This window comes from Triturus cristatus, chromosome 5_2 (genome assembly GCF_964204655.1).
Source record: "Triturus cristatus chromosome 5_2, aTriCri1.1, whole genome shotgun sequence".
In the NCBI taxonomy this organism is placed as follows: Eukaryota; Metazoa; Chordata; class Amphibia; order Caudata; family Salamandridae; genus Triturus; species Triturus cristatus.
Window position 1 is genome coordinate 507,484,657 of NC_140588.1, and position 25,868 is coordinate 507,510,524.

Below are 25,868 nucleotides of genomic sequence, written 5' to 3' on the forward strand. Positions count from 1 at the left end.
TGTGAGAGAAGAGCTTAGAGAGATGTTAAAACAACTTACAGATGAGGGTATTATTGAAGAGATTGAATCTTCAGAGTGGGTTTCACCCATTGTTTTAGTACGCAAGACTGATAAAAATTTGAGGGTATGTGTCGATCTCAGATCACTTAATTCTAACATAGTGATTGATTGCCATCCTATCCCAAATATAAACGAGATGGTATCTATGTTGGAAGGAGCTAATGTATTCTCAACTTTGGATCTGCGTTCGGCATACCATCAGATTTGTCTTTCTGAAGAGTCAAAGAATCTAACAGCATTTATTACCCCACAAGGGCTTTTCCGTTACACCAGAATGCCTTTTGGATTAGCCTCAGCGGCATCGGTGTTCCAAAGGGTAATGTTTAGAATTTTTAGAGATGTTGACCTTTTTGTAAAGTGTTTTCAAGACGATATTTTGGTTTTTTCTAAGAATAATGAAGAACATGATTCACACCTTAAGGAAGTTTGCAGAAGGTTGGAAGTGAACGGCTTCACCTTAAAAGAGAGTAAATGTAAATTGTATAAGAAGTCTGTGGAGTATTTGGGGCATACATTATCTGGGAATGGGGTAGTTCCCAAGAAGTCAAATGTGGATGCCATTATCAATGCTCCGGCTCCTACAAACAAGGAACAATTATTGAGTTTTGCTGGCATGTGCGAGTATTATAGTAAGTTTGTAGTGAATTTTGCAAACAAAATGGAGCCGTTGAGAGAGTTACTCAGGAAGAATATTGATTTTAAATGGAGTGGTACCCAACAGGTGGCATTTGAAAACATCAAGCAAGATATTGTGAAAGCACCAACTTTAAAGCCTTTTTGTGTTAAGGAAGAATGCATCATAACTGTAGATGCAAGTTTGTACGGTATTGGGGGGGTGTTATCGCAAAGGCATGGAAGGGAAGAGTGGAACGTGGCTTTTGCCTCTAGAACACTTAATGAGACTGAGAGAAAGTACGCCGTAATTGAAAGAGAGTTACTCGCGTGTGTGTGGGGTATTGAACATTTCAAATTGTACGTGTGGGGTAGCAAGTTTACGTTAAGGACGGACCATAAGCCTTTAGTAAACATCCTTTCTTCTGGTGGAAGGTGGAATTCAACTGCTAGGATTGCTAGGTTGTCCTCAAGGCTACAAGAGTACAATTTCAAGACAGAGTATGTACCAGGGGAAAAAAATGTTACGGCTGACTTTTTGTCAAGACTACCATGTGGTAGTACTGGTGTAAAGTTTGTGAAAGAGGTTGATTTTGTGCTTCAGATTAGTGATGTAATTCCAGTGCAATTTAATGATATCAGTGAGGAATTATGGAAAGAATGCATGTGTAAGGATGAGGATTTGTTGGAGGTCAGGAGGTTTGTGATGGAGGGTTGGCCTAATAAAAGGCAAATCAGATCAGAATTATTGTCTTTTTGCAAGGTTGCAGATGAACTTGAGGTGGAAGGAGATTTTATTTTCAAGAATTCTAAATGTATCCCTCCAAAAGGGATGCGGGAAGTTATTCTCAGAGTTGCACATAAAACACATCCTGGTATTTCATCTATGAAACGTTTAGTAAGGAATTTTTTTTGGTGGCCTGGAATTGACAGATTTATTGATGGAGTAGTAAGAGAGTGTGAGCTATGTGTCTCTAGTGAAAGAATGTTGAGCGTTAGAGTTCCACCTTTGAGAATGGTGGAATGGCCAAAAGTACCTTGGCAAAGGTTAGCTTTTGATATTTCAGGGCCGTTTAATATGCTTCCAGAGAAATGCAGGTTTGCTCTGGTGTTGGTGGATTACCACTCAAAATGGCCGGAGGTAAAGTTTGTAAATAGGATTACAACGGAAATTGTTGTTAATTTTTTAAAAGAGACGTTTGCACGTGAAGGTTGTCCTTCGTTTTTGGTCACAGACAATGGAGTGCAGTTTAAGTCGGCTGAAATGAAGGATTTTGTTGGTGAATGTGGTATAAAACATGTTTTCACTTCTCTGTATGGACCGCATGAAAATGGACAAGTTGAAAGGTTTAATAGAGTGTTGAAGGAGTTTGTGGTTGATTCAGTTAAGTTTGGAGATGATTGGTTAAACAGGGTTAGAGAGAAGCTTTGGTTGTACAGAATTACTCCTCATACCACCACAGAAGTCAGTCCGTTTAAATTGTTGAAGGGAAGGGAGCCAGCATCAAAGATTTGCCCGTGGTGGTTTAGAGAAAAGTGCACGAAGGTAGACTCTAACGATGTTTGTGTGGATGACATTTCTTTGAAGGTTAAGAGTAAGCAAGGCAAGTCTTGTGCGTGGTTTGATAAAAAATGGAAAACTCTATCTCCTTCTTTTGCAGAGGGTGATTGGGTTAGGATAAAAAAACCTGGTATTCTTTGTAAGGGCTCTAGTAGATTTGGGAAAGCTATACAAATTAAAAGAGTCTTTAAAAACTCTGTAGCTACTCAAGATGGGAAGGTTTGGAATGTCAGAAGAGTGGCAAAGTGCCCTCCCAGTATAAACAAGTTTGTTTCTAATCCGGTGTCAGGAAATGGTATTCGTGACAGTGAGCACAATGTTGGGGTTTCCGGTGATTCTAACAGTGTGGGTGGAAAAGTTCCTGTTGGATTAAATGTCAGAACATCAAGTCGTGTAAAATATTTTCCCAAAAAATTGAATAATTTTGTTTAGCTGCTTATAAGGGGGTTGTGCTTTGTTTGTTTCTTTTACTTGTATTTTTGTTTTTTTTAGTTTTGTTTATTTAGTTTTTTTTGTGTTTGTTTCTTTCAAAGGAGGGGGATGTGTTGTATTCTTATTTGGTTACGTATGTAACATTCACTGTATTCCTGGCATGCGCTGTGTTTATCTTTAGTCGTTGTTCTATGTTCTAATGTGGAACTGTTATTGTAAGGTTCCAGCGTAAGACTCAGTGGTTGTTGGAGTCTGGAGCTGGAAGGAGGTCTGCCGTGCCATGCTGAATAAATCTATCTTATTTTAAATTCAAGCGTTGTGAATTTAATAAGTACCTTTTCTGGAGCAAGATCTAGCTTTCTGCCAAATTCAGAGTAATTCTGTTCAGCGGTTCGGGCTGTAGTTGTATCTAACATCCCTATTGGAAATAGCATGTGGAAAATGCATTTTGGGACTCGCACGTTTTCTTGGCCCCTGCTTGATGGATCACCCGGAAACTTTCCAGACAGCAGCTAAAGTGACTGGCAAACTAGTTTTCAACATTTTGTGAAAATTCATCAAATGGCACCAAAGTTATAAGCCAAACAAAAAATGTTCTTCCTATGGAAACTAGGTGCTGACTATAACTACCTACTAGCAACTTAGTATGTAGCACATAGAGTCTTTGCCCTGCAGGAAATGTTTTCTGCCATACCAAAAAACACGTGTAGAACATAATGAACACAAGTTGTTGGCTGTCACCTTCACACAGTGTTACTCTTCAATACAAAGATGTATAGCGTGTTTCATACCTCTACACACCCATGGTGCATTAGGAGCACATGCGTTTTGTAAACACATACTAATTAGCTGGACACAGGCTGTACAAAATTAGGTAGAAAAGTAATATGTTAGTTAGCCCCCACTGAGTAAACTATAAAACAAACTAACACACTCATTGAATGATGTCATCAGTGATATCATCAATTATGTCATCAATTATGTCATTTATGATGGCATAGAACATGCCAAGAGTGATGCAATACACGAGGTCATAAGCAGTGTATGGCAGGGATGCAAACTATAGCTCTGCTAACTAATACTGGTGAATTTTTGTGTTTTTTTTCCAGTTCAATATGTTAATGTTGTCACTGACATATTCACCTATCTACAACACTACTTGAATCTTTGTTTTTCCCAGTGAATTTCTAGGTTTTATTTAATGTAAAGTAATATTTTATTACCATACATATAGCCAACCACCCGCCGCGCATGACTGGAGGCTGGCCATAGGACCTATTTCTTTTTAAAGGAGCGTGGTACCTCGTGCTATGTTTAAATTTGTTCAGATTTGTCAAGTAATCCTTTGGCCATGTGCAATAAGGTTGCTGCAGGGCCTGGTTTCTGGCCAGCCACAGCGTCTAAATTAGTGGCCAACACCCGAAGTAAATGGCCTACACTCTACTATTCCTCCACAGATGGAGAGACCATGCTGCACATAGCTTTCTGCAGTCTGCTGCAGAGTTGACCTCAGGACGTTGCTTTAAGCCAGCCCCTGCACCAAATGCTCATGGAAAGACAACTCTAGCTTTGCACTGCCTTTGGACATGCACAGCGGGAGTTGATTGCAGGACCTAGCCCTGATCCCAATTCTCCGTGAGCAGTCATACTTATGCTGTGCATGGTCTTTGGCCATAAGCAGTTAGTTAGTTAGTTTGGTCAAAAGGTCTGCACCCTACCTTCCGTGAGCTCCAACCCCCACGGCGCACAGCCTTCAGCCATGCAATGGGGGGGGGGGGAGGGGGGACGCCGGTAGCCAATCACAGCATTATCAGTCTAAATACATTTGTTTTTCATTCTGTTTTTGCTGTATTCGTAAATCATGAGGTTCAGGAGGTTCCACGGGATCCAGGGACAGTTTGGCCTTTGCAAATCTAGAAAGATTCACAAATCACATGATAAAAATACGTTTTTTGATTTCTATGTCAATATTATTATTATTATTATTATTATTATTATTATTATTAAATGAAATTTGTAGAGTGCACTGACACCATGGGTTTCCTGGCGCTATAGGACAAAGGTGATACACAATCTGGGGTTATCACGAAGGATCCCTTTTAGGCCCTCCCCACTTAGGCCTGGAAATCAGGATAGGTTCACCCTGCCCCCTTTATGCCATTTTATTTTTTATTTTTCACAAGAGGGTTCTCATGTGGGATAATGGTGGCCACAACAGAATCTAGATTTGTGAATCCACAATGCACCAAAGGTGAAAAAAGCTCCCTGGTCCCAAGGAGTGTGTTCACTAATCATCTAGTGGATTGGCGAATCTGCAGAGGCACGACAAATTTATAGCCCAGAGAGCTCTAAAATTGGCCCCCTTACTACCCAACTCAGTCATCTTCTTCAATGCTAATTTCTCATACCAACAAAACCACAGTCCTTGTGTAAATTTGGTGTAATTCCGTTTAGCCTTCCCATATTCAAGAGCAAAGTATCCTATGGGAATCAAAATATAAAATGGTACTTTTGTGACTCAGCCATCCTCAATTTTCTGGGCTTGATAGATATGCACAAACTTGCCATAAATAGCCCAGAGTGGATGTACAGACTTTTAGAATATTTGTGCAGATTTGTGAACCTGTGCCAAAGTTCTTAAAATACAAAAAATTATTTCCTAAGGAATCTCGGACCTCACCATAACTATGCTGACCTTTGTTTTTACAGTAACACTATACATATATGCTTTTGTTGAACATATATATATATATATTTACACATACCATGAAGCTGTACAGGGGAGGTTTCCAGCACTCGCAGGGCACTCTAGTCATGCAGGAATGGACACCTGCTGTGAAATTGAGCCACTGTCCTGCTACTAGCTGACAAAAACACTGAATGCCCAAGCTCGATGCGAAAGTAAAGTACATTTATTAGCAGTTTTTTGTAGTTTGGCAGGCTGCCACGGACCAACGCGTTTTGGCTCCAACAATCAAGCCTTAATCACATACAACGTATAGATTTTTTTGCATAATTTCTCTTGTCTGCATGTTGATACATTGCAAACATAAATACAATGTTCAAAATGGAGAACTCATCATGAGGATAACAATACAGCAGTCTCCTCTTTGTTGTTTCTTGATTTTGTCAAGCCTGAAATAAGTCATCAGTATCCAGTCACTCCCATGAGGAGTCTGAAAGTGATGTGCCACTAGGTATTTTGACTCTCCATTGGCGTTCCAAGACATGTTTTTTTTACGGGGAAAATAGTACTTCCCACATTTCTGAGGGGACAGGTTACTCAATACAGTACACTACAAACTCTCTCTTACAGTTGATGTAGTGTCCTATTTCATAAGGCTCTTCCTGGAAGGGAACTTTATATGTTGTTTTTAGAGTGCTGTATCTGCTGGCCTTGCAGTTCTTGCAAGGGAAGAAACCTAGGGGCTCTGTACCCAGTCATGTTCCTGTACTTGCTGTTTGGTAATGACTATGTACCAGCATGCTTTTTGTGAATTGGTGTAAATCCGTTCAGATGTTTTTGAGGATTTAAGGGTAAAGAATGATTATATATCTGGACGATTGGATCTGAAATGGAGTGTATCGATTGGCCTAGGGAGATGTATATCCTTTGATCCATCTCGCTCCTGCGGAGAATCAGACCCCTGTGGGAGCAATGTCTCAGATTGGCTGCCAGTAACATTTTCTCATGGCTCACGGACTCAGTCCTCTGTCCTGAAATAAAAAAATATATAGTATAAGGGGGCAGGGTAGGAATACCCTGACTCCCAAGGCCCCATGGAGGTGGACCTATAGTGACCCCCCTGGGACCAAAAATAATTTACAAATCAGCAAAAAAAAGCTGCAATCCCGTAAGACCCTCTAGGATGGAAAATAAATGGCAGCCGAGTCATATTCAAATAGCTTATGGTGTGGGGTCCCAACCCCGGGCCTGAATTCATAAAGGGGAGGGGGCAAAGTTTTACATAATGAGAAGGGGCTCTGCTAACTATAACTGGTGAATCTCTGAGTTTTAGTTCAAAACGTTAATGTTGTCACTGACAAATTCACCTAACTGTAACATTAGTTTGAACTTTGTTTTTTGAATATATATGTATGTAATGTGAAGGCTCTGTATAAATGTATACGGATAACTTTAGAATTTTTAATGTTTCTGTAGTTTATGTTTAGTTTGTATGTGGAGAGTAAATAAAGTTTTCCTAACCATAACTAAGTTGTAGCCTTTGTACTTTTCATTATACATATATATATCTATATATACAAAAATTGCAGGTTTCCATTCGGCAAGGAAAATGAGCACTCCAAATTGGTTGGCACAAGTTTATTCAGCTGGTACAAAACTACGGTAAGTGTGCATGGAAGGCAGAGAAAACACTGACTCATTTTGGCGATCCAATCACCTTGGTCACAGGTAGGTGGTTGCCGCCCTCTTACATTATTTAAAGGTTTGTGAAAATATCAATGTTGCACATAGAAATTAAAAAAGAGCTAACATGATAGTTTAAATGGAATTCTATCAAAGCAGCCATTTTGTAACATGGTGTTGAACGATACATATACTGCAATTTTCACAATAAACTGAATAAAAGTGCATTTCTTAAGGGAGTCAGAGACAATGCAACCATAATCTGCATACAATGAGCAGGCATAACAAAAATGAAGAGCTGGTATGAAACATGATAAATCATCTATCGTTTTCTTGACTCATAAGTGCAAGAGAGTCAGGAAATATGATTCAAGAAGCTATTTTATGGTTGACATTGGAGATTGGAAACCGCATTCCAGGACCTCTTAGAAAAAACTAAGAATGTAATTTCTTCCGTAAAGATATTCTAAATGTGTGTTTTTATCACCAACCTAGATGATATTTGCTTCTGTACGTCCACATATTTTCACTTTATAAATCTCCAAAATGTAAACACACAATAAAAATACTAATGTGAAGCATATACAGGATAACAATTTTGAAGTAAAATCACACTCCTTAGAAAAACTATTGAAAAGTATGTCAGCATTTCTTCACAAATGTTTAAGAGCATGAATAGGCATATCTTGTGAAAGTGAGACCGACGTTTAAATGTCTGATGTACAGGACATCTTGTTGAATGTTTATAACATTACCCAATGAAGACATATGAAAAGTTAAGATCATTGTTATATACTGAAGTTCTGATAGCAATGGAGAGAACCTTCTGCTGCACTGACGTTTTAACTTTGAAGAGTAAGATAAAAGTTGTTATGTGTTTCTTATACCGTTTTAGAAAATCACTTCCAAATGGTAATCATTTTCAAAAGATGCTTTAGTCGAAGGTATTTCCGGCACCAGTTTTTAAGTGATTTTCATGGCAAACAATGTTTGCACTCACAGACCAAGGCTAAAAAGCAGTTTGCTTGTTGGGACTTAAATATTATAACATTTCTGTCTTTGAAAAAAAGCTTTCAAAACCACTTATTATGGTTACGTTTTTCACACCCTTTATAGGAAATATTATTGCAAGGTAACCATAAGAAGTGACATCACTGCCTTCCTACCAAAATCATCTTTAAGAGAAGAAGCCAGACAAGAGGACTTCAAGTGTCATCGTCCATCTGAAAATGAAGGGACAGCATTGCATTTCTCATCAGCCATATGCATGGTTAGGGGCATCATTGAATTTCTTGTCAGACATCTGCTCAGGAAGAGACATTATTGGTTTGCCCCCAAGACCATCTTTAAAAGACAACGCCCAGTTAAGAGGATTTCATTTTCCATCCGCACAGGCAGTGACATCACTGACTTTCTACCAAACCCGTACTTAAAAGGTGAAGGCAGGCAAGATGACTTATTTTCCCATTATATATCCGCTCAGGAAGTAACATCACAGAATGTATTTACCATCCATTTGAACCACAAGTAACATCATTGCATTTCCCATCATCCATCTGTACAGGAAGTCACATCACTGGTTTCCCCTTTTCCTTTTTTAAAGTCCTCATTTCACCATGGCTACTGCATTCTGAACCGTTTATGTGCACCCTCGATTCATCCATGGTCCATGCAGATTTAGACTCCTGGCCACCCTGGCACTGGTCTTATAAGGAGCGAATGGGGTCAACCTCCACTAAGCCCATGACATGATGTAATCATTGGACCATTCATCCGAATTCATAACCAAGCCAACAAACTTTAAGTTAAAACCTCATGCTAACCACATCAAGTAATCCTTCCAAAACTCTTTTGGCCTGTGTGGATTGCGGAGCTGCAGCAGGGGGGCTGCAGCTCCACCTGCACCCCCGCTGTCGCTGCCCGCTGATCGCTGCTGTTGCCACCGCCGGTGAATTCGAGGCCCTCCTCCACCAGCAGGCTTGCACCTGCGCCTCATCCCTGGTGGCCAGTGGTGGCCTTTAGGTTCGTTTTTCACTGTTCGTTTGTGCACTGTTTCCTTTTGCTGCCGTTGCCTTGTTCCAGCATCTCTCTGTGCCCCCTGCCCCCGCTCGCCGCTCTGCTGTGTGCCCCCTGTATTTTATATCCTGATCGCCGCTTTGCTCTGAGCCCCCTGCCCCCACTCGCCGCTCTGCTTTGTGCCCCCTGTATTTTTTATCCTGATCGCCCGTTTGCTCTGTGCCCCCTGCACCCCGCTCGCCGCTCTGCTTTGTGCCCCTTGTACTTTGCATTCTGTATCCTGATCGCCGCTCTGCTTTGTGCCCCTGTATTCTGTAATCTGATCGCCGCCTGCTCTGTGCCCCTTTGCTTTTTGTTCACCTTTCGCTCCTCTGTGCCCCGTGCCGGTCTCCCGTCCTCCGACCCTGCCGCTGCCTCCCCTGAGGCCCCGCCCCCTCCGCGCCCATTCACCACACCCATCCCTCGCCTCCCGCCTCCCAGCTGCTCCTCCCTCCCCACCTCCCCATATATGGCGGCCGCTGCACGGCCGCGCGCAGCGGGGGCGCAGCTGGCATGCCGAAGGCAAGCCCGTCTCCGCCCGGCTGCACCTGGACCGTGCCCAGCGCCAGAACCCCTGGCCCTCGCACCTGCCAGGCCGACCACCTCCGCTCGAACCCAAGACCCTCATCGCTCTCAACCCAGGAAGAAATCACAGATGCTGCAAGGCCGCCCCGAGGCGCACCCACGGCCCCTTCACCTGCCGGAACTGCAGCTTCTCCTAACCACGAAAGCACCAAAACACCCACCACAACGGAAGCCAACCAGCTTAGATAAATCCTGATCAACACCCGCTCCGCACACAAACACGCCGTTGAACTCTGGGACCTACTCGACACCACATCACCGGACGTCGCCTTCCTGACCGAGACGTGGATGAATGAAAGCTCCGCGCCTGACATCGCCATAGCCATCCCAGATGGGTACAAGATCACCCGCAGAGACCGCACCAACAGGGCCGGAGGAGGAATCGCCATCGTCCACAAAAACACCATCAAGATCTCAACGAACACCAACGACACCCTCAGCACCCCCAAACACATGCACTTCCAGATCCACACGAACCCAAAGACCACCCTAAGAGGTACCCTCGTCTACAGACCTCCAGGACCCCGGCCTCAATTCTGCGACTCCATCGCCGACCTCATCAGCACACACGCGCTGACCTCCACCGACCACATCCTCCTCGGAGACCTGAACTTTCAACTGGAAAATAACGACAGCAACTCCTCCACCCTGATCGACAACCTCGCCAACCTCGGACTGAAACAGCTCGTCACAACGCCGACCCACAATGCCGGCCACATGCTAGATGTCATCTTCTCCTCAAGCCCCCATGTCACCTTCAGCCACGCCTCCGAACTCACCTGGACAGACCACCACTGCATCCACTTCTGCTTCCGTAAACCGCCAACACACCACCGCACCCTACAGACCCCCCGCCACCGGTGGGGCAAAATCACTGGAGATCAACTACAAACAAACCTCGCACTCGACCCCCAACGACCCCAACCGACCCGGATGAAGGGGCTCTCGCCCTCGAACGATGGATGAACGACTGCGCCAACACCGTCGCTCCACTGAAAAACCCCACCAACACAGACACCAGCAGAAGAGTCAGCTGGTTCACCCCGGAACTCCTCAACTCCAAACGCACCTGCCGGAAACTGGAAAACATATGGCACAAAGACAAGACGCCAGACAGCCGCGCTGCCCACAAAGACGCCATCCGCAACCACCACCACCTCATCAGGACCGCCAAAAGAACCTCCTTCACAGACCGCCTTGACAACAATGCACACAACAGCAAGGAGCTCTTCACCATCGTGAAGGAACTCTCCAACCCCAGCTCCAGCGCCAACGACATCCCACCATCGCATGCCCTGTGCGACTCCCTCGCCACCTTCTTTCACCGGAAAATCACCGACATCCATGACACCTTCAGACCCCGGACGACCCCTGCCGACCACACTTCACCGAACCCACCACACCACACCGCCCACGACACCCTGACAACCTGGGCCAACGTAAGCATCGAGGACACAATCAAGACCATGGGAACAATCCACTCCAGATCCCCATCCGACCCTCTCCCACACCACATCTTCAACAAAGCCAGCAAGTCCACCGCTCCCCACCTGCACAACATCATCCACCTGTCCTTCGAGACCGCCACCTTCCCTGAGATCTGGAAGCATGCAGAGATCAACGCCCTACTGAAGAAACCCAAGGCGGACCCGAGCGACCTCAAGAACTTCAGGCCCATCTCCCCGCTTCGGTCATCGAGAAGATAGTAAACACCCAGCTCCCCCGGCACCTGGAAGACAACAACATCCTAGACCAGTCCCAATCAGGATTCCGCAGCAACCACAGCACCAAGACCGCCCTCATCACCGCCATAGACGACATCAAGATCCTGCTGGACAACGGCGAGACGGTGGCCCTCATCCTCCTGGACCTCTCCGCCACCTTCGACACCGACTGCCACCTCACACTACGCACGCGCCTCCACGACGCAGGGATCCGTAACAAAGCCCTGGACTCGACCACCTCCTTCCTCTCCGGCAGAACGCAGAGAGTCCGCCTCCCCCCGTTCTGATCCAAGGCCTCCAAGATCATCTGTGGCGTCCCTCAAGGATGCTCCTTCAGCCCGACACTTTTCAACGTCTACATGGCACCACTAGCACGCATCGCCCGACAGCACAACCTCAACATAATCTCCTATGCCGACGACACTCAGCTGATCCTCTCCCTGACAAAGGACCCCCTCACCGCCAAATCCAACCTCCACCAGGGAATGAAGGCCATCGCCGACTGGATGGAGGACAGCTGCCTCAAACTGAACACAGACAGGACGGAAATCCTCATCCTCGGATCCAACCCCTCCGCATGGGCCGACTCTTGGTGGCCCACTTCACTGGGGTCCCCCCGGCCCCCACCGACCACGCACGCAACCTGGGAGTCATCCTCGACTCGCAACTCTCCATGAACAAACAAGTCAACGCAGTTTCCTCCACCTGTTTCAACACCCTCCACATGCTCCTCAAGATCTACAGATGGATTCCGACCAACAGGAGGAAAACAGTCACCCAGGCCCTAGTCAGCAGCAGACTCGACTACGGAAACACCCTCTATGCCGGAGCCCCGTTCAAGCTCATCAGCAGACTACAGAGAATCCAGAATGCCTCCGCACGCCTGATCCTCGACGTCCCGTGCAGCAACCACATCACCCCCCACCTGAGGAACCTGTACTGGCTCCCCGTCGACAAAAGAATCTCCTTCAAACTCCTGGTCCACGCACACAAAGCACTCCACAAAACCGGCCCTGCCTATCTCAACAGTCGACTCTCCTTCTACGTACCCAACAGGAACCTCCGCTTCGCTGACCACGCCCTGGCCACGGTCCCACGCATCCGGAGAACCACTTCCGGAGGCAGGTCCTTCTCCCATCGCGCCGCCTAGACCTGGAACACCCTCCCCCTCGACCTGCGACAAACCGAAGACCTGCTGTCTTTCAGGAGATAACTCAAGACCTGGCTCTTCGACCAGTAACAGCACCTCCCCCCTTTCCCCCCCTCCCCCCACCCAGCGCCTTGAAACCCTACCGGGTATGTAGTGCGCTTTACAAATTATGTGATTGATTGATTGATATCTCCCTTCTTGCTAAAAGCAGCAGATAGAATAATAGGCCTCTTTGCTTACCGTAAAAAACCTGTCAGGATACATTATCCACCCCAAAAAACCCCAGTGTTTCTGTCAAAACAATGTTCTTGGTAAAAATAGTCCTTAAAGTGGTTTCAACATTCTTCCAGAATTCTCGGATACCTGGGCAATTAAAGAAAACATGGACATCACTGGCCCCCTAAGAGATTACACCATCTACAGCTGGGGACCGGTTGCAATACGAATTTAGCTAATCTTTGAGGAGTCCAATATATCCTATGGATGACAAAAAAGTGATGGCGTTTAAGATTAGCCGGCAATACAAAGGCATATAGAGTTTTCAAAGATTCCGACCACAAAGATTATATGCAGTCTTCTTGTAATATACTTGTCCAGACGTCCGAGAAGGCCTTCACTTTATCTTCTTCTGCCTCCAAGAACTGTCCGTACCATTTTGCAACTTCTTTAGTACCTGGGTTTATATCCTGTAGTGAGGCTTCAAAGTCCCAACTGCCCCCCACCTCCTCTGCAATAGTGGAGGACCATAGGGAAAGCTGCAGGTATTTAAACTCAAATAACTTATTGCTTGTCCTATTGTTTAATGCCTCGCACGGAATCAGTCCATCTGCTGATAGGAGATCCCCGCAGTTTGTTATTCCTGCCTGTTTTAGTGGCAAACTCAGAGCGTCTTTTATGCACACTGGTGTTCCCGGGGATTCCCAAATTGGAGAAAAGTCTGAGAAGTAGCCGATCTTTAATAGTCGTCTCACTATGAGCCATAGTTTTAATGCCGATTTTAAGACTTTTAATCTCACTTTTGAAAAAAAAAATGTGGGCTCCGAATTTATATAAGAATGCTTTAGGAATTAAATCATTAACCATTTCTCTCAGTATTGATCCCCATGTGCTGCTCAAAGGCTCCCCTTCCAGCATGCAGATGTTTTTAAATTGGAAGGCCATGCAGTAAAGTTGGAGGTCGAGCAGTGCTAACCTCCCTTTTTTAAGGCTGCTCCGTAATTTTTTCCATGACAGGTGCACACTCCGGAATGCCCAGATAAAGCTCGATATTTTGCCCTGGATTTTATTTATTTCTTCTTTAGAAAAGCTGAGAGGTATACCATTAAAAAGATATGTAAACTTTGGTAAAACAGACATCTTAATCAGATTCACTCTCCCGTAGATAGAGAGGTAATTTCTTCCACCTAGTTAGTTGTTTCTCCACCTCCTTCATGACTTGCAGGAAGGGATCTCTTCAATTTTATCGGTGATAACTATCCCCAAATATCTAATTTCTTTACATCTTATACCGCCCCAGTCATCCATATTCAAACACATCACTTCTGTCTTTGATGAATTTATAGAATAACCTGAAAGGGCCCTGTATTCATTTGTCAGTTGTTCCATTCTAATTAGTGTTTGGGCTGGATCGGAGGTATATATTATTAAATCGTCCGCATATAGTGCGATTTTACTATGTGACGGAAGTTGATGTATGGGTATAATTTGATCATCGGCTCCCAGCAGATATGCTAGAGGTTCTATGTATAAGTCGAAAAGGAGTGGAGACAGGGGGCAGCCCTGCCTTGTCCCTCTATGGATCCCAAAACTCCTTGTGAAAGTACCATTTATAAGAATTTTGGCCGTAGGATGCTCATACAGCTTTTGCATTGTCCTTATAAAGTCTCGGCCAAAACCCATGGTGTCTAGCACACCCCATAAGAACCCCCAGCTAACTCTGTAAAAATGCCTTGGCTGCATCTATAGTGATTACTGCCAACTGAATTGATCGGGCAACTGCTAAATCTATTGTTCTAATCAAGGACAATGTAAGATTCTGTATTTGTCACTTTGGAACGAAGCCTTTCTGACCCATATGGATTAGTTGAGGGGCAACCTCAGCCAAACGGCCCGCCAGAATACCAGTGTGGACTTTGTGGTCTGAACTCAGTAGTGAGATCGAGCGATATGAGTCAGCCCTCCTCTGATCTTTGGCAGGTTTTAAAATCAATGTGATTATAGCCTCACTCCAAGACCTCAGGATCATCTCTCTATAAACTGAGTTAAAGAGAGCGTTCATTTCAGGCACTCTTATATCTACTAACAATTTGTAGACTTCAATTGGTATAGAGTCGGGTCCCGCTGCTTTGCCGTTTTTCATACATTTGAGCTGGTCTCTAATTTCCCTTTCTGTAATGGGAGCATCAAGTTTATTCCTACCCTCAGTTGTTAAGGCTGGGAGACCCACGTTTTTTAACCAGTGTTTCAATGCCTCTTCATCTGGCCGCACTGAGTCTGTATATAGCTCAGAAAAAAGGGAAACCAAGTTCTCCTGTATTTCCTCTTCTTTATTTGTGATGGTTCCCTCCTGATTAATTATCAACTCCCTGATGTAGTTTCTTGTTCTCTCAGCCTTGGACTTCCAAGCTAGAAGTGCTCCGGCTTTTTCTCCATACTCAAAATGCTGCATTTGCCCAGTAGCCCACCTTTCCCAACATTTTAAATCTAATTTGATCTTATAATTCATCCTAACTTCCTTAAGGTTTTTCAGATTCTCTTCCCTCTGCTGTATGTTATGTGTTCCCTGCTGCGCTCTTTCTTCTAATATCCCGATCTCCTCTTCCAATTGTTTAAAGTCAGCCCTTTCCGCCTTATTCGTATAAGAAACCGAAATTTGTAATATCCCGCTGAGATAGGCTTTAAATGTGTCGCAAATGACTCCTATTGGGGCTGATTGGGTGTTAGTCTGTAAGAACTCAAGGGTGGCTTCCTTCAGGCGAGCTGTCACATCTAAGTCTGAAAGTATAGATCTTTTTAATGTCCATCTCGAATTATTCCTCCTTTTTACACCCTTCAGTAGGATACTGACCATAGCATGGGCGGAGATATGTCCTGGGAGTATGCGTACTTCTTTGAGGTTCCCTGCCAACTCCCTGTCTACTATCAAATAGTCCAATCGGGAGAATTGATGATATTTTTTGCTATGGAAGGTATATGCTCTTTTGTCTAGCATTAAATGCCTCCATGAGTCGACCAGGCCCAATTCAGATAGCATATTCTTTAGAGCTTGTCTTGTTTTAGTCCCTTGGTGTTGGGCGCCACTCCTGCTAGTAGACTTGTCCAATACTGGATCTCATAACGTGTTAAAGTCCCCCCTATTATTACTGGTGCTGCTGCTCCAGCTTCTATAAGTTGCAGATCTACTATATACTGGGGGTCGTCTATGTTGGGGTCATAAAACCCCACATTAACGATTTCAAAGTCTATACCTCGAAGGGTGGCCATGGCCCATCTACCTGAACTATCCGTTTTAGATGATGTCATCTCAACTCCTGATCCTTTCCTTATTATTATCGCCACTCCCTTTGAATATTCCGATTGATCGGAGGCAACAAAGCTCTGTATCCAATTTTGCTTTCTGTAAAGCTCCCTCTCTCTATCGCTGCTAGATGGGTCTCTTGAATAATACTTATGTGAGCTAGTGACTCTTCCAGATACCACATTACCAGGCCTGCTTGTAAATTATCATCTTTCCCTGCCATCTATTTTTAGGTGGTCTAATGGACTTAGACCCAGGGATCTCTGCTTCATGTTTCTCAAAAAAGGACACAATAATGTGTGAAATGAGGACTGTTTATTTTTTTGCTCGCTGCTCCCCACCCCTTGCCCCGACATTGACCCCCCCATGGGAACCCTCCCACAAGCGTCAGGCATATGCCTGTTGGGACTGCCCGGGGAGGTTAGGCCTTGTTTTGTCCAGAGCCCAATTGTCCACGGACTCGATAATTCTCGCTTCGGTGCCCACTCTAAGCACGAGTTCACACTATGCAGCTCTGGGCAACAAGCCTGCTTAATCTCCACAACGGCCCCCCGCGGCGGGATGCCTGGCTTTCACCTTGGGGATGCCCAGTACGGGTTATCTTACAGGGAAAAACCAGGACGGGTTCCCAATGCAAGCGCCAAGATGCCCGTAGGGTGATAGCTGCGCTCTATAAGTACATCAATCAATCAATCAATCATTTCAAACCAACTATAGTAACTGTGGAAATCCCCCCCTCCACCATCTGTTATATATTTTTTTCCCAAAAATATTATTTTATATAGATTTTCCTATTTACATTATATTTGTACTCATCTTAATTGCATATATTACTCAGATCTGAGTTTATCTCTTCCTTATGCTCGGAATAGTCTAATCAGCAGATTTTTCTTCAAAGCCGCCCACCTTTTTTTATGTCTTCTATCAGACTATCTGCCTCGTCTACAGACCGTATGTTGCACATTTGATTGTTCCACATAAAACGGAGCATGGCTGGAAATTTTAGTTGAGCCTTAGCTCCTAGGCTATTTAGCTACCCCATTGTTTTCCCAAACTCCCATTGCTTGTGGTCTGTATCATGGCAGACGTCTGATCTAATGTTAAACGTCAACTTCTGAAGCGTGTAGGGACCATTTGTTATGGCAGCAAGTAGAATAGTCTCTTTGACTGAATAAGATAGAAAATTTACCAACATTTTTCTTGGCTTTTGCCGCTGAAGATTTCTCTTAAATCGATCCCTATGTACCCACTGGATCTCCAAATCAAGGTTAATGTCCAGTCTCTCCTTTAGGGCCGTTTCCTTTAATAATTTTATCACAAAAGCCTTAATATCTGATCCTTCCTCTGCTTCTGGTATATTGATAAACCACAGATTATTCCTACGAGAATGATTTTCTATTCGCTCCATGTCATCTCTAAGGTTAGCGCTTTCTTTGACCAGAGCCTCTACTCCTTTAGAGTTTTTGGTTATGTCGTTCCGCATTGAACTGATTTCCACCTCCAATTGCCCTGTCCGGGTGACCACATCGTCTAACTTTTGCGCGAGCACTGAGCAAGAGGCCTGAATATCAGCTTGATTTGCCTCGGATGTTTCAAATAGCATTTTAAGTTCTTCCCAGAGGCTCATAAGAATAGATGCCAATGTAGTATCTAAGTTTTCTGGGTTGGGTCGAGTTGTTACTGGGGGCTCAGCTTGTGAGGGACTACTTAACGGGGTTGACACATTCTCTTGTTCTAGTTCCGTTTCATGTTGGTCCTCTACCTCATGGGTAGACAGAGCGCTAAATTTATTTTGGGTGGTAAACTGAAAAGGAGTCCCAGCTCCATGTTTACTCCCTGTTTCACTCCCCCTTAGCTCCCCTTTACTAATGCTGCTTTCTAGCATACTGGGGTTTGCTCCATTTGTATCGGCTGTCTCGACTTCATTGCGTAGCATTGGCGACTCCCATAAGCTTCTGTTCCCGATGACCCCATTCTCTGCAGAAGCCATCCCGTGAGTTAAGACTTTGTAATAGGTTTTTAAGGATGGAGTGACTTTGGGTTGTATAGGGGAGATTTTTCCCTCTTAGTACCGAAGGTTCTTGTACGCAGGGCGTATCTCGAAATCTTGTCTGGAATTACCCCCGCATTATCACCAACCTTAACTGCCGTGACTTTAACCTTCTCCATAGGGGGCATCCACCTCTGAAGTGAGCACTGTGAGAGTTCCTTTAGAACTCGCTGGCGGTCTCCATTGCACTGTGACACCCCCCTTTGATCAGCTTGCCTTGGGACGCTCCTCCACTCCATGCACACCGCGCTCCAACTAGTGCTGACGCCGCCAGTGCTGCCCCTCAGCTTATGTGCGGCTCTAACGCACCGCAGCAGACCCGGTACTTGTGACGACGCCGGCGCCCTCTCTCCCCCGGCTCCGATTCCGAGGCCGTTGAACCCCTGGTCAGGACGCCGCCAGTCAGTATGTGCGCACTCTGATGCCCTTTCGCTCATTCTCCAGCAATTTTGCATTGCGGGTCAGTTATTAATGCAAATAGGTGGAACAAAGGGGTGAGGGGTGGGAGGGAAGCCCATTACACGCAGCCTCCTCACCCGGCAGCCCACGACCATTTACCCAGCGTCCGCCATGTTCCCCAGGGTCGCCGAACAACCCCAAATACATCACTGGTTTCCGACCAAAACTATCTTTGAAAGAAGCAGCCAGGCAAGAGTACTTCATTAACTCCACAGTCATGACATCATGAGTGAGCACACTTGTGGACAGAAAAAGTCACCATGCTAAGCAAATACCCATTTCCCATTCCTCCATTATGGTTGAGTTCTTTAGCTGTTCCTTAGCTGTCACATGAGTCAAACCATCTTACCACAGGTAAAGGTGACCAGGCATAGGTAACTTGTAGTATTTATACATTTTGTCTTCTTTACAAATAAAATGTGGCAAGCGAGCCTGCTGCAACTCCATACCAAATATAGTGCAGTAAGAAATCCTGCTCTTGCAGGTGCATATAAGGCATTTCATTTGCGATTGCTGTGGATATCTGTGAAGTATAAAAAGGTAGTGCCTCCGTGAACCAGGTAAAAATTGTACACTCGTAAAACATTACGCTTGCATTATAACAAAAGTTTCTAATAAGCAGAGCAATGGGGAGACTGTTTATGTGACAGCCAATGCCGGACATTGTAGTGGCAAAAAGAACAGATGATGGACGGAATGCTGAATCAATCAAACATTCACCCCCAGTCAAAGATCTGGGTTAAATACATTGTTTTTTTGCACGCCACGCTATTCCAGTTTAGACCCAGCCATATGCAAATCAGTCTTGACCCTGTTCCCCATGGGAACAGTCTAGCCCGAACTTCCAGGCCTGGTCTTCCCTGGACAAGAAACAAGCACACTGGGACTGGTTTTGGGGTAACACCCTTTAATAGCCAGGCCTGCTTGCATCTGGTGGCGTAGCGAGCACGGGACCCACGTCTGGGCATACTCTTCCCACTAAGGGTGACAAATGCAAATAGAACAGCTGATGGACTGAATGCTGAATTAATCAAACATTCACCCCAGTCACACATCTAGGTTAAATCAATCTTTTTTTGCATGCCATGCCATTCCAGTTTAGACCCAGCCATATGCAAATCGGTCTTGACCCAGTTCCCATGAGATGCCTAGCAACATGAGATCCAGCCGCTAAATGGAGATGGAAGGGTTGTAGAAGTTTGTGGTTTATTCCTGGTGAAAGAGTGCTATTCTGGCCCTGAGAGTTAAGCAGCCCCTAAATACGTTTCATCCATGTAAGACGTACATCACATGATAGAAATGGCTGTAGATGGAGCTTCTAAATAAATCTAAACACAAGGCCCCCCTTAAAACATACTTTGAGGTCCAAGAGAAAGGGGGAAGAACTAAACAGTAGGAGAAAAAACTCTTTCAGGACCTATATAATTTTAATTTTGAGACTACAAATAGTTCTCACCTGCCATCGTCAAAAAGATATAATTAAACAAAAAGAAACATGTATTTATTAACAATTTTTATTTATATTTTTTGAATTTTATGTGTATTCATTAAAAACTTTTCACTATTATTAATAGTGAAAAGTTTTTAATGAATACACATAAAATTCAAAAAATATAAATAAAAATTGTTAATAAATACATGTTTCTTTTTGTTTAATTATATCTTTTTGACGATGGCAGGTGAGAACTATTTGTAGTCTCAAAATTAAAATTATATAGGTCCTGAAAGAGTTTTTTCTCCTACTGATGGAGCTTCTAAAGCCAGAGAATATTCTCCTTCTCCCAAGTGATGCGACCTAGGACTGTGTGATACTGATTGCAGGAGAATGAGCAGGAAGATGTCAAACTAAGGTTCATTTAGAGGACTGAATTAAAAGAGGTGGAGGACTGAATTAAAAGAGGTGCTGCAGCACTTGTTCTGTTTTTTTGATATTCTACTAGTGGAAGAAAGTTGTTTATTCTGTCAATATCAGAAAAAAGAACTTGGAACTCTACCCCTCCATAGTGCAATGCACAAAGTCATGGCATCTAACTAGTAAGGGATAAATAAACATTCTTTCCTATGCTTCCTGTCTAAAAGAAATCCTATTCAAAATGCTTCTGACTAATTCCCGGCAGTGGTGAAGGTAGAGTCTCTTTCGGCAGGATTAGCCCCTCAAGGTTCTATAATTCCAGCTGACCCAATCGATAAGTAGTACAAAAGGGGGTGGTGATGGACGGAGCATCAGAACCAATCAAACACTCATACCCAGTCAACAGATCTGGGTTTGATCCATCACCGTTCTTTAACAAGCTTCCTAGGACCAGTTTCTGGCATTTCAGCCGTCTTCAGCCAGGCTTGCTTGAATCCAGTTGCTTGGTGATGGATTAAACCCAGATCTGTTGACTGGGTGTGAGTGTTTGATTGGTTCCTATGCTCCGTCCATCACCACTCCCTTTTGTACCGCTTTGTTCGCCATAAGTTGGCAGGGTATGCTCAGACGTGAGTCCCTTGCTCACTTTGCCACTGGATTCAAGCAAGCCTGGCTGAAGACGGCTGAAATGCCAGAAACCGGTTCTAGGAAGCTTGTTTCCGGTCCAGGGAAGGCATGGCTTGGCAGTTCGGGCTGGACTGTTCCCATGAGGCACAGGGTCAGACTTATTTGGATATGGCCATGTCTGAACTGGGGTGGCAGAGTGGGCTAAAGAATGGTGATGGATCAAAGTCAGATCTGTTGACTGGGTGTGAGTGTTTGATTGGTTCTGATGCTCCGTCCATCACCACTCCCTTTTGTACCAATCGATAAGAAAGCATCTCTAGGAGTGAAATGAGCCTATGCTTCTTCTAATTTTCCATTTGAGCAGCAGCCTAGTCTAGCTTTCCTATTCAATTTCTTTTTCAGAGACAGACAGTGCTCCTTGAATAAGGAACATAATTAACACCTGTTATAATTCACAACATACTCCAATATAGGACAGGGTAGTCTCCTAACCTTTTTTACCCTGCCATTGCACTACATACCGGTTTTTGGTGCTGACTTTTTACCTAGTTATGTGCTGCATAAATGTTGTGTGGTTTTCCCCCGAAAACTAGCCTCATTTATTATGTATGAGGACTCTCAGAATCACAGCAGGATAACCATCGTCTGCATAATTACTGTGTATAAGGTTTATCACTCCTGTCATCCTCGGCCAAAATGACACAGCAAGGTAGAACACCTGAGGGTACCTTTTGGGTATATAAGCTCCATATCTTTGCTGAGGCAGGAGGAGAAAGACTTCCATGCTGACACACAGCAAGACACTGAGGTTCCTGCACACAATTCACTACTGCACTCAGTGGTCTGACCTCCCTTGCAGGGTGTCCATCTCGAGAACAAGACGGGGTCCTTTGCTCTCCCACATCAGGTAATGGGGTTGGCTCTATCCTAAGGGGATTCTTAGCAATACACCTACATACATGCTAGGTACATTTAGGTACATCTAGTTAGTGTTAGAATCGTAGGAGTATGCCTTACTTTCATGAATTTATATTCTTGCATATATTCATTGTGTCGCTGGTTCAATAAATGCTTATTTAAAATGCCCCATCGTTTATTTTGTGTATCTCTCTGGGACAAAATGAGCATGAGTGGCTTAGTGAAAAGTACTTTACTGTTTCCACATTCCCTGAGGGGTCAGAGTTGTCATGTTCGATAGTTGCCAGAAACTATTCGCTCCTTGGTAAGAGGAGTTCATAGTGGCACATGAACTAGCTGGTATACAGGCGAACATATCCGGTGGGGGTGTCTGGAATCAGACTGGACACCAGTCCCACAGTTTATGTTGTCTAAATGCACAGATCCTATATAGATTTGTAGGAACTACAAGACACACCTACTTGAGCTACCATGTTACATCAGGAAAACTTTCTCCAGTATATCCTTTGACTTCTTAAGCACTTCAGCTGCAGCAGCATAGTCAACGATTGCACAAAATGTCAAATTTGGTTGATGTCATGGAGGGTTGATGCAGCTCAGAAGAGTGTCTAAATAATAATTCCTTTTTCTAGTGCTAAGCTCCTTGAAATTCAGCTGGAGAACATGGTAAAGAAACATTAAAGCATCAAAAAGACAGCCAACAAATGAGAGGTTTCTTTTTAGGAATCGTAGAGCTTTTAGACCCGCTTTTCAATTTATGTTAGACCTGGCACCGTTGGCGTGGGTCACCCTTCCATTTTTGTTTGTGCCTCAATGTATTTTTGTGCTGGTGTTAGCTGCTCAGGGCCCTGTGACACTGCCATCCAGTGCCACAGGGCAAGTGCTCCCTATGGTAAAATGTATTATGTGAATTGACTTCCACGATTGGTTTATTTGGTTTACTGTCAGCCCCTAGTAAAGCGCACCAGGAGTGGGCTGCAGCACTGGTTGTGCCACCCACAGAAGCGGCCTAGTAAAATGTGTCTAGGATCTGCCACTGCAGAACCTGCGCGCAGTCAGGTACTGCCGCGCTGGCTGCGCAAGTGCACCCACTTGCCAGTCCCTAAACCTTCCCTTAACTGCATGTTAGTCACCCCTCTGGTAGGCCCAAGGGCAGGGTGCATTGTAGGTATAAGGTAGGACATGCCCTGATGTGTGTGGCATGTTTTACTAGTGAATTACAGCCCTTTTTGTTTTTTACTAGTGAAGGCTACCTGCTCTCCATAGGCCAGAATGGGCTGCTGGGATTGCTACACGCTGTGATCCCAGTGGACTCATAGAGCATGGTAGAAAGTCATGTTTAGTGTGCCTGAACTCAGAATAATAAAATACTTCTTTTAGTAAAGTTTATTTTAATATCCTGTGTTTGTAAATACTACTTTTAGAAAGTTAGTATTTACTGATCTGGCCATCCAGTCCGCCTCTGCGCTGTGTGTGTGTGTTCTGCCTAGTAACAGGAGGAGCAGGGCTGGGGAATTCCAGGAGACAGGTTGGCTGCCAGGTGGTGGGTAGAAAGATTACACCAGGATGGGTGGGAGGAGTACACCTTGACTCTTGAATAGACCTGTGCTCTGCCACCACAAAGCCAGCTCCGCCCCCTGTGGAGCGGCTGATGTCTCTGCCCTGCTGCTGAAAAGAAAGAGCAGAGTCACCACAACAAAGTGCTCCACAACTGGACTGAGCCAGGCCCAGGCCCCCTGGCGACAAAGAACAAAGGATTTGCGCTTTAAAAGAAGGAGCCCTGCTCCTAGGAAATCAGATCCTGCTCGTGACCAAGAAGAGCGCTCTGCCTGAGGAGGAGGAACCTGAAGTTGAAGGAGGAAACGCTGTTCCTAAAGTCTGGAGGACTTGCCTGCAGTGGTTGCCTCGCTGCCGAAGGAGAGAAGAGACCTGCATAAGACTTGCTTTATTTGTTTGACCCAAAAACTTGTGCTCACAGCAATCTCCAAGGGCTTGATTGAGCTTGCCCCCTGAACTGAACCCCAGGACCAGTGGGTTCACCGTGCCTCCGCTCGTCTGTGAATCGAGCCGAGTGCTTTCTCCCGCCGGAGTGCTCTGCGCACCTGCCCCCCCTCCTAGGGCCGTGACACCCAGAAGCCTGGCCGCCTCCATTTGCCGAGAGCCCCGTTCTACCTGAGTCGCTCTTGACCCCTCGGGTCTGGCCGCCCCACTTCCCTGTCACCCGCCTGCTGCTGGAGTGGGCTTACGTTACAACGTACGGGGCTGCCCGTACGTTGTAACGTATCTGGCCGCCCGCTTCACCTCCCCGCAAGATTCAGACTGCGTCGCCCCCAGAGGTGACCTCCCGCACCGTCCATGTTGGAGGCCCTGGGCCGTGCCTGTCGTCCGAAAGCCGCCCGCTGATTCCAGATCCGGAGTTCCTCAAGGTGCCGAAGCTGCACCCCCACCGAAGACGCGTCCAACCCGCCGCACGAACCAAGGTACAGTGAACACTCTATCGGACTCGGGGTCCGCAACGTTCTGATTTCCCCGTATCACTGTACCCTGGGCGCACGGCGTTTCACCGTGGCTGGACAGATCCAAGAAAGCGCTACAGAGCGCCCGTAACAAAGAACTCACCAACAATAGAGAACTGTGCCGAATTGTCATCTTGTGGCTCCACTTTCCCGAATGTTATTTATGGTCTTGTACTAAGTCTGCATAACAAAGAACCTTTTACATAAAGTATACGTATTTTTGATACAACTTATGCCTGGCGTCCATTTGTGGGGGATCTGGTGATTTACTGTGTGTGCTCATAAATGCTTAACTGACGTAACGCCCTGAGGTTTAGCCCTGACTGCTCGGACCACACTACCTATAGGGTGAGCAGGGGTTGTTCTGAGGGAGTAATTCTCTTGCCCTGACTAGAAGAAGGGACCACTGCTTGTCACAAGTACCTACCTGTGCCAATCAGGGGTTCCCCATTCTAATATTGGTGGCAACGGTGAGGATTTCAAATTTGCATTTATGATTTACATACAGTGAATTATTGATCACCACGTAGCGAGAGCAGACCTATAACGCAGCCACAGGTTAAATTTTGTTTTGCTGAAGAATCTCCACTTGAAGAAACCATGCCTAGCTCAATCAGTGGAGGCGGAGCGTCCTCCATACTCTCTGGGATTGATGACATAGATTGGCAACAAGAGGCACTGAGAAAGTGCACTAATGAAGTCTTGAAAGGATACCTCTCCAAGTACAGAATTAAACAGAGTGGATTGACCACCAAGGATCAGTACATAAAGGCGCTGAGGGCCTGGCACAAATCAAAGTTCCCAGAGAATGCAAGAGAGGTGATACCCCCAGAAGGTGTTCCTGAGCCTGGCAGAGGCCTGTCGCCAGAGGAGATGGCCGACAGGAGTGCTGCACGCGCACATGAGGTGGAGATGGCAAAACTTCAAATGGAGATGGAAAGACAAAGATTGGCGATGGAGCATGAGGTAAAAATGAGGGAGTTGGATATCAAGGCCAAGAGTTTAAACCACTCTCCCTCTGGTGGCAGCAATTTAACAGAGTCAAGGGTGCATATTCCTAAAGATGTAGTAAGAGAGTATTATAAACAGGATGATATTGGGCAGTGGTTCAGGGCCTATGAAGTAGCCATGTCCTCCCACCGGGTCCCTGAGAAAGATTGGGGAGTGGGATTGTGGGGAAGGTTCCTGAGTGAGGGGCGGGACACACTGCTGGATCTCCCCTCTGATGTCACCACGTCCTATCCACACATGAAGGAAGCTCTGATGACAAGGTATGGGTTAACTCCTGAATTGTACAGGCAGAGGTTTAGGGATTGCACCAAGAAACCTGGTACCACTTATGTAGAGTATGTGACTTTTTTTCCAGAGCGCTAGATGGCTG